Below are 10,248 nucleotides of genomic sequence, written 5' to 3'. Positions count from 1 at the left end.
AGAGCTCATGAAACATTTCCCCGGAGGTATTTTAATCGGGTCTACACAGGAAATACATTTTTGTTTCTGTGAAATGTCCCAGTGACCCAGCCATGCCAGAGATAACAGCAGTTCTTTGGCAGCTACACGTTTTTCTTTTGTGAATCCAGTTAGGTTGCCCTTTGATTTGTTTGATTATTGGAGAGTGTTTTGGTGAAAACATCTTGTTTTTAGAAGTGCTCCGATATCTCTGGATCGGTCAGGCCATGTGCAGGTCTGTACACGGTCAAACATATTGCCTGGGAAGGGAAAGTCATTGCGCCTGGTGGGAGCTGTGGCTCTGGAACTGCAGGTGCCCCGGGAAGCAGAAAGGCTGAGAGGTTTCTAAAATACAGCTTGTGAGATAAAAATACAGCTTGTGTGGCAGAGGTGAGCTACGGTGGGGTGAGAAGTACAGGACATTTAGGTTAGAATCATAGAATCATTTTGGTTGGAAGAGATCTTTAAGATCATCAAGTCCAACCGTTAACCTAGCACTGCCAAGTTACTACTGAACCATGTCCCTCAGCACCACATCTACCCGTCTTTTAAATACCTCCAGGGATGGCGACTCCACCACTTCCCCAGGGAGCCTGTTCCAATGCTTGACAACCCTTTCAGTGAAGAAATTTTTCCTAAACCTCCCCTGGTGCAACTTGGGGCCATTTCCTCTTGTCCTTTTGCCTGTTACTTGTGAAAGGAGACTGACACCCACCTCACTACAACCACCTTTCAGGTAGTGGTGACATTTTAGCCATTGAAACCCAGGGCTCAATCTCCTTTTGGTCCCCATTTTGGGGCATCACCCAACCGTTCTTGCCTTACTTTTGTTCACATGCATGACCAGAGCTGTGCTGTAGAAATGAGATTAATTTTACAGTATATTTCACACTGTTTGGGGATAAACAAAAGCCAGTGGGCACACCCACTTGCAGGACACGGTGCAATCAGTGTAATTTCCTCTTCTGTCCCCCTCTCTCAGAGGACCTCTGCAATGTCGGCAGCGCCCACACCCCTGCCCTGCCAGACAGGCACACTCTATACATCAGGGAGCTGGTGGCACGCTTGTCTGAGGGCTCTGGAGCGGAGCCCCGGGACTTTAGCAATCTCCTAATTAATGTCCTTTGGCCTCAAGACCCTTTCTCATTCAGTGGGAGCCAAAGTCCAACTTCTGCAACAAACTTCTCATGGGCCCACGCAGGACTCGCTGCATGATCCTGGCCTGCGTTAACTCTGTGTCCCCGGACTCAGAGTGACTCTTCATTGAATCCAGCTGGGGCTGGAATTCAGCTGGAAATGGCCGTACTCAGATACCACAGTGATGAGTGTGGTGTAACAATGAGATTTTGAATTTTGAGTGAAAACTTCAGTATATTTGGACAGCAAACCATTCCAATTTTGATAAGCCACTTCCAAGAGCCGTGTAGCATCTCCCCGAGATACTGAGAGTCAAGGTCTGAGGGAGCCATGTTTGAGAAAGCGTGATTGCAATTTATTAATGAACAGCTAACCACCAGGACAGGTACATGTCTGCAATTAACTGCCTTTTTTGCACAAGCAGCGGGGGGAGATGAATTTCTGCATCCTTGGACAACTCAGAGCATCGCGATTACTTCTGGCATCCGTCGTGGTTCTAAATGTGGCAGAAACGACTTTGGACGTGGCATAGCAATTGTGGTCAGTGTGCGATAGCCAGCTCTTGGCCTTGTTGACAACCAAGCAAAGCAAAGCAAGTCCAGGTCAAATGCTTTTGGCTTCCAAGGATCGCTTAAGTGCTGCAGAAAGCATTGTTAGCATTGGGCGGCTGGAAGCATCGGCTGCTTCTGGTCCCTAAAGTCCCTCTGGTACTCATTATAAAGGTAGGGAGGATAAGCTTGTGCATTCCAGATTATTATATTTGTCTACTCAGTTTTCCTTGTTGTTTTGGCTGCGTAAGAGCACCCATCTTAATGTTCTTGTAGGGTAACGAACAGCTGCTGTTTCGACGTTGAGGTGATGGCATTCTGTGGTGGATAAGATGATTCATGGCTTGGGTTCTTTCAAGCTGAAAGGTACCGTATGAACGTAGTGTTTTGGTTTCTCTCTTTTTCCTGCAGGGGTCTGGAACTGGGTTTTGTATTATATAATGTGATTGAAAGTTTAAAACCGGCCACTTGGAGCAGCACACATGTAGCACCTCTCCCAGCGGGGCTTGCTTTTAGTGGTGGAAAAAGGCTCCAGCCCTTTGAGTCATGATGTTTGTCTTTCTGTTGTTCTGAAATCCCCAGGTCACCTGAATGCTACAGAAAACGACTTTTTCATTTTTCCGTCCCAAGTGTTTTAATTATAAGTTTATTTTTTGCAACTGGCTAAAACACTGGGAAGGTTTGGTTTGGGTTTTGTTTTGTTTTTTTTTTTTTTTTTTCACCAGGTCCCATGTGATAATCTTAAGTAAGCCTCATAGTTTGACACTTAGTCTAAGTGTGGGATAGAGTAAAATGGCACCCATTATTGGACAAAATATAACAAGTGGACTAATGGGAAAGAAAAGAGGGTGAAGTCTGTTTTTAATGTACCAAAAGCTGAACCTTTGCTTATATAGTGCTGGGAGAAGCCAAGATAAGGGATCTCTTCCCTCCTTGTCCTCTTGCAGCTGCAGGACTGGTAAATCTGAAATAGAGACAGAATTACTGGTATTAGACATACTGGTATGAGAAATATATTTAGAAATACTGGTCAGTATTTCTAAACCTAGAAATAGTTGCCCGAGAGGGTGATCTAAGGTGTGACAACCAACTAGAGAGAGACACTAGGAAAATCTTCAAGAAGGCACTAGGGGAGGTGCTTCTCCATGGGAAGAGCTATGCTTTATAGTAGGCTGAGAGTTAGACATCCAGGTTGTGGGTCCAGCGGGTGAGAAACAGGAATGATGCTAAGCTTTATCTCTGAGAAACGGTTTTCTCAGGGTGCACGCCTGTGAGACACAGAGAGTTGCAAGCGACCTCCACTTGCAGGGAAGCACTCCTGCCCTGGAAGGGGCTTGACCACCTTGACTTGGACGTGTGCCTGGGCTCTGCTCCCACCTGCAGGCGCCAGGAGCTTGAAAGTGCATTCAAAAGGCTTTTAAATCCCCAGGGGAAGAAAAAAAAAAGTGTGTAAGGATAGTTGTCATTTAACTTCATAGCATACCACAAGATAACCTCAGTGATGCAACTGAAATGCTCTGTCCATTTTCGTATGCACACATGGTGTTTCAGAGGGCTGAGGCTTCACTGTTGTGCACAAAGAAAATATACCCTGTAAGGAGCAACTATAGAATAATCAGCTCAAAGAGGCAATTTCTTCCTATCCCCACGAGCTAGTAGTTGGCTTATGCCCTGGATGGGGAGGGTTTACATTCCTCATTTGTTATTATAAAACTGTTATTATTATTATTATTATTGTCTGTATAATGTGTGTTTAGAAAGTGTCCTTGTGTTTATGCCGTTTTTATCTTTAAAATGTGCCACACTCAAATTCATATGAATCCCAAAAAGCAACATTTGCTATCATTGCATGCCACTAGATCCTTAAAGTGGTGGAAAAAGCGCAAATAAGCAGACCTGTATAATGATGGGCTTTTAATTTTTTTTTAACGTGCCATTGGTGTTAATTTCTGTGTGCCTGTAATGTTTGTGTTCACTGTAACTGAACAATAGAACTTTGTTTTTGTTCTTTGTGTAAATTAAAAACATCTGTTCTCTTTATACGAAAAGTTGTTTTTTAAAAGAAGCTGGTCTGATCTAACTAAATACCAATGCTGTGTCCACAATGAGTTACTATTAATATTTGGGAAAGGCAACCATCCAAAGCAAGTGTAATGTCAAATCACTGGCGGGAGTGCATATTTATTGCTCGAAGTGACAGATAAAAATGCAGGGGTTACAAAAACAAAATTCTTGCGGATGACTAATGATGCGTATATATGCCCCCGATGGCCCATCACCACATTTACAATTGGCAGCGTGTTCTCCACGGCCTCCTGCTCCCCGGGATTAATCGACAGGAGACTGGTAGCTTGGCACCCTCCCTGGAGGAGCGACGCTGCTCCCACCTTCTCTCCGGCAGACCCTGCATGGAGTGACCTTCGGGGCGTGCTGGAATCTGATCCATCTCTTTAATTCGCCTGACTTTTCCCCCACCTCGCTCTGGTATTTGACTGCATGGGTTTATTTTTTGCTGAAGGCACGTGACTTTTTTTTCCCCCTGCAGGTGGAGGAGGTGGAGCATCCATTGCGTCTTCCTGTAGTGCCTGTGATGCCGGCACAATGGTGGTCTTCCGAGTTGTCTGTAAAGTGCCGGTGTGAAGGAGTTGGCAGCCCAACATGGGATTCTGTCATCTTTCCCGTGAGAAGCAGTCCTGCATTCAGCTGCAGCCTTCCTGAAGTAGTCGGAGGCTGTTCCAGAGAAATAAATACACTATTTGTCATGAGCACCAGTGGCAGAACTGGGGTCCGACAGGTTCAGCGCTCTCCCTGCCCAGGTGGCTGTGTAGCCTTGTCACTGATGTACCTGAGCATGTCAGAGATGATGAAATTATCCTCACAGGCAGACATCTTGGGAAGGAAATGCATCTAATTAAAATTTCTTGATCATAGAATTGTAGAATCATAGAATTGTCTACGTTGGTAGGGACCTTTAAGATCATCGAGTCCAACCATCAACCTAACACTGCCAAAACCACCACTAAACCATGTCCCTAAGCACCACATCTACCCGTCTTTTAAATACCTCCAGGGATGGTGATTCAGCTTGTTCCAATGTTTGATAACCTTTTCAGTGAAGAATTTTTTCCTAATATCCAATCTAAACCTCCCCTGGTGCAACTTGAGGCTGTTTCCTCTTGTCCTAATGCCTGTTACCTGGGAGAAGAGACCGACCCCCACCTGGCTACACCCTCCTTTCAGGTAGTTGTAGAGAGCGAGGTCTCCCCTCAGCCTCCTTTTCTCCAGGCTGAACACCCCCAGCTCCCTTGATGAAGGTCCTGATTCAAGAAAGCCTCTGTATTGATTGCAGCAGTTAAGCCTTTGCTTAAATCTCATTTATTCCAGTAATATTTAAACACAAATAAATCCTTTCCAGACTCTGTGCATGTAGAGCCCAGACCTGCTTCTCCCCTTCCTGCTACCTCCAGTGTCCTGTGCCAAGGGTGCCTGGCCTTTCACTGGCAAGAACTAAGCAAAAAAGCTTGGCTGTATTAAAGAATTAGATATTTTGTTGATAAACTTATTGCAGTCAGTGCCACAACAGATATTGACCTATTACCAGCGTAACTTCCCCGCTCCCTCTTAAGATGCCCCATCCTAAAGTCTCCTTGCCCTTTCCCATGCTGCAGAGGAGCCCTGTGCTACTTGCTTTCCCATACCCTTTTCCCTGACTATCCCTAATACCCGTATTACTCCTCTCCATCTTTTTCCGCAGCATCTCCGCTTCCTAAGGCAGCGTCCTCCCATCCCGCTCCAAACAGGTGCCCGCGCGGGTGCCGGCTGCAGCCCGGCCGGGCGGGTGGCTACCTCCCACGGAGATCGGCTATCATCAGCCGGTTGGTGGTATTTCGCCTCCGTCTCAGACACCAACCGCCTCCTCCAAGATCCAGCTGAGTGCAGAACTTGCTGAGTCACATTTTCACCACAAAAACGCTCATGTGCTTCCCGAGAGTCGCGCAGTTATAGGCACGGCTTGGCCGGAGAGGAGCAGACAGCTCTTACCCTGAAGCGCATCCAGGAATGCTGGCAAGAAGTCGCTTTTTATTTCCTATCTCGGGTTACCGCAGCACGGGTTAGGACTACAAAAGCTTGAAATCCCTGGCAAGCTGACGCTGTACATCTGTCTGAGATGACGGCCAGCATGGACAACCGTGGGCTTCGGCCCACGACCAGTATGAAGCACTTTGTTCCTTGCTGAGCAGCTGTCATTAACAGTGATCTGTGAGGTTTCTTCCCGATTTCACTCGGTGGTTTGCACGGCTGCTCTCTTCTCTGGTGAGATCTCCACGCTTGCCTGTTTGGCTGCGGAGGTGATCTGCTGCTCGGCCTCACCGGCGAATTATTCTCATTGTTTCCCTGTTGAGAGGGGGCACATGCTCTTTCCATCGGCCCGACGAGCCGCAGCCTCCTGCATCCCCTCGGCCGGGGGCGGGCGTAGGGACAACTCCACTTCTTTCATCTGTAAAATGGGACCAGCGCTGGCTCCCTGGGGCGGTTACGAGGGGTTAGCAGTGAACGCTTGCAGGGTGACTCGGGAGGGGCTAGAATTCACCAGGCTCGGTCTCCCCATGAGCACAGGTCTGTTTGGGAAGGTGGTCCGTGGAATCACTGTCTCAAACTGCTGGCCTTTCTATGGGCGGAAATTGGTGAAATAAATTGGCACTGCACTAGAAGAATTTGGTCTTCACCTGTGTTTCATGGGACCTGTCAGACTTCCCTTCCTCTCAGTAGGACCTGCCCCTTGTGGTCCACAGCGAGGGGGAGAGTGAGGTGCGAAGCCGCCTGCGGTGTCCTTTTTTGTTCCCTTGCCAGTTTGGTTGCTGTCAGAAACAACTTTGATGCCAATTGTCCCCAGTTATCCAGGCTGATCTTACACGTGATACCACCGTCACCTGCCGCTGTGACATTTTTGGTGTAGGGGTAGGACAACAGCTGCCTCGGCTGGCCATATTTCAGAGAGTAACATCAAGACCCGTAGCTGGCCGCAGCTCTGAGGGTCCTTTGCCCCCTCTTTGCTCTCTGGCAGTGCAGCTATGGTGTGGCTGGGACCCTCGAGCAGAGCGGCAGTGCCACAGCAGCAGGGCTGCCCTCGGCTGGCCGGGGCGACCATCCACGGTGTGGGCTCAGATGGCCAGCAAGCCCAAGAGCTGGGTACAGGAGAGTCCCACACGGGCTCCAAATGTGTGGCAGATGAGGGGCAGCTTTGCCGCAGAAATAGCGTCCGCAGGAGGCAGCGTGGGCGCGGGGCTGCAGGCATCAGACCCTGCGCAGATCCTGCTCTTCCAACCCCTTCCCAAATGCCTTTAGACTTCTCTGGGCCACAACAGACATAACTGCAGATTTTCCCCCGTGCTTTCCCTGGAGCACTTGTGCTTTTTTTGCCTGTTCCCATTAGGTGTCTCCCTTTTCCTCCTTATGAACAAGCTGGAGATGTGTGTATTCTGGCGTCGATCATCCCTCACGCACTGGTCTGAGCTGTGGAGTCCAGTGGGACACCGGGGCTCAGGAACCCCTTTTCCCTCTGGGGCTGAATTTCTGGCTTGGGCCATGTTGCTAGATTTTGCTCCGGGATCTTTGCACAGGAAATTTCCTTGGCGGGGCAAGCAAGCAGGATCCTGCTGTCAGCCCCACTGTCCAGGGTTGTGTCTTCTCCTTTGCTCCCCTCCCAGGCTGCTTCGGCATGCTCCTCGGGGCTCTTCACAGTTTGGGGCAGTGAGCATCCCTGCCCGAGGAGGTGGATATGTTTGCAGGCGGTGGCAAACCGCTGAGTATCCATACAACTTATTTTGCGGCGCCATCAAACCTACCTCGATGGAGTTTCAGGCTAAACCCGGATTTCTTGTTAGCAGGAAAGCAGGGAAGAAGGGCTTAGAGAAGGACTGTCGTCTTGTCGCAGGTACTATATGCTGTCCCTGTTTGGGACCTAGGATGTTCCCCTGGTGCATGAAGAAAACACATGTGAAGAGGGATGCCCGATAGCAAGCTATGCACGAAGGTGCCTGTCCCCTTCCTAAATCCTGATGTGAAATGATGGCAATGATATTCCTGAGCCTTCATGGGGGGAGAAAATGGCCCTTTCAGCAATGGGATGTCTGGGAGGCTCTTGCCTCTCTTTCTGCAGCTGATTTCTGACCCTGCGTCTGCTCTGATCATAGAATCATAGAATGGTTTGGATTGGAAAGGACCTTAAAGATCATCTAGTTCCAACCCCCCTGCCATGGGCAGCGACACCTCCCACTAGACCAGGTTGCTCAAAGCCCCATCCAGCCTGGCCTTGATCAGTTTGAGTCCCTGCGTAGCCCCTGTGACATTGCATGGAACAGTCTAAAATTACTCAAGTTTTGTGCATCTTGACACTGGACACATGTTTCTGTGGTTTCACTCTTAGTTGGTGCTCAACATGTAGCAGGTTGTGAAGGCAATAGCAGTGCAGCGCCCTGCATGCTGCATCGTTCACAGAGATCATCCACTCGCTGCGATGGCTTGCTGCTCCTCTGCAAATCACCTTGTGTGGGGATTTATATGGCATCAAAAATTTTATCGCTGATTGCATTATTTTATGCTTTAAATTCACATGCAATGCTGAAGTGGCACCACTGTCACTCCTGCAGCATACAAATTTAGGTCATCTTGTTACCATTTTGTAGAGAGGAAGATCTAAGTTTGACACTAAGACACTATCCCAAGATTTAGGTGCTGGAGTGGAACATCTTTACAGAAGTCCTTTAAAAACTTTTGTTTTGGTTTTTATTTATTTATTAATTCTGGGCATGGGCTTCTGTTGTTATTTAAACAACAGAAGTTGTTTAGCAGTAGCATCTGGTCTCTGTGGCTTGGGTGACTCACTGGAGGTCACACAGCAGAGACTGGGAAGGAGCCCAGCTCTCCTGCCTCTGATCTCCGCGCTCAAACTTTTGCAACTGCTTCCTCCACCACAGAGCAGCACTAATGTCCCCAGGTGAGAGAAGTAACATCGCTGTAGCCAGGCTGGGGAGAAATGGAATGCAAGGTGACTGAAAAGCTGGCTGGGCCGCTGGGCTTGGAGGTGAGTGGTTAATGAGCTGAAGCCTGGCTGGTGGTCAGTGCTGAGTGGCGTTCCTCAGCTGTCGGTACTGGGATGGACAGTGTTCAACACCTCCGTCAGTGCCCCAGGTGATGGGATGGCAGGCACCTCAGTGGATGATGCCAAGCTGAGGGGAGCACTGAGCGTGCCGGAGATCTGGCTGCCGTTCAGAGAGACATGACCAGCTGAAGAAATGGGCCTACAGGAACCTCAGGAAGCTCAACAAAAAGGAATGCAAAGTCCTGCATCTGGGATGGAGTAACGCCATGCACCAGTCTGGGGACCAACTGCTAGGGAGCAGCCTTGCAGAAAAGGACCTAGGCATCTTGGTGGACACCAAATGGGACAGAAGTCCACAGTGTGCCACTGTGGCAATGAGGCTACTGTGCAGTAGGCTGTATCAGCCAAAGTGTATCCAGCAGGTTGAGGGAAATGATTATTCCTTTCTGTTTGTCACTTGCTGGACTACTGTGTCCAGTTTTGGCCCCTTGGTACAAGAATGACACGGACTCAGTGAGTTCAGCCAGGGCCACTGAGCTGGTCAGGTGCTGGAGCACATAAGGTAGGATGAGAGGCTGAGAGACCTTGGTTCACTCCATCTGAGGAACAGGGATGGAGAGGATATCTCACTGGTGTGTCCAGCTGCCTAGAGGAGAGTTGCAGAGAAGATAGAACTGGACTCTTCTCAGATGTTGACACTAAAAGGACAGGAGGCAATAGTCACAATCTATAGCAAGGGAAACCCTGACTGAATATAAAGAAAAAAACTTCGCATGCTGTGGTTTAACCACTGGCATAATTGCCCAGAGAGGCTGCGCAAGCTCCATCCCTGAAGATTTTCGAAACATGACTGAACAAAGCCCTGAGCAACCTGATCTAACTTTGAAGCTCTGAGCACAAGATTTGGCCAGATGACTTCCAGAGGTCCCTTCCAACCTAATTTATTCCATGGCTCTACAATAGCTGGATATCTTCAGCGTAATTCCTGCTGTATTCCCCAGGGAACTGAACTGAATCGTTTGTCAGTATTGTTTTCACAGGCACACCTTTCATAACCACCACATATATCACAAAAGAGAAAAAAAAAAAAAAAAAAAAAGAAAAGTCCAACACTCAGAGGAAAAATTGAAGCAAAATAATGTGCAAGAGCTACACAAAAACTCCAGTGTCTCAGAGCTGCTGGTTGCTGCTAGTGTTGGCACGAGAGGAAGCATAAAGTGGATTAAGTGCAAGGACAAACAATCTGAGGCATTCTGCTAGCAGAGCCTCCTGTCATCCTCCTGCTTCTCAACATGACGGTGATCCAAGCTGTGCAGAGTCTTGGATGAGGCTCCAAGCGCTGAATCACTTTGACTCCCCTCCCTCCCCTGCAATGATCACACACAGAAAACAGACATGACTGAGAGAGACTCGGGCCAGTTTATAAAAGGAAAGTCACTTTTC

The 10,248-nt window shown here is 48.4% G+C and overlaps 1 long non-coding RNA gene across 1 annotated transcript; it reads left to right on the top strand.

Moving 5' to 3' along the window:
• Positions 1-1,766: 1,766 nt before the first annotated feature.
• Positions 1,767-4,572, top strand: LOC141740136 (uncharacterized). The gene is made up of 3 exons (XR_012585894.1): positions 1,767-1,877; positions 1,980-2,069; positions 4,249-4,572. It is a non-coding gene; the product is annotated as an uncharacterized LOC141740136 (long non-coding RNA).
• The last annotated feature ends 5,676 nt before the right edge of the window (positions 4,573-10,248 follow it).

This window comes from Larus michahellis, chromosome 3 (genome assembly GCF_964199755.1).
Source record: "Larus michahellis chromosome 3, bLarMic1.1, whole genome shotgun sequence".
Taxonomy (NCBI): Eukaryota; Metazoa; Chordata; class Aves; order Charadriiformes; family Laridae; genus Larus; species Larus michahellis.
Note: the sequence above shows the minus strand (reverse complement) of the source record. Positions and strands in the feature narration are given on the sequence as shown.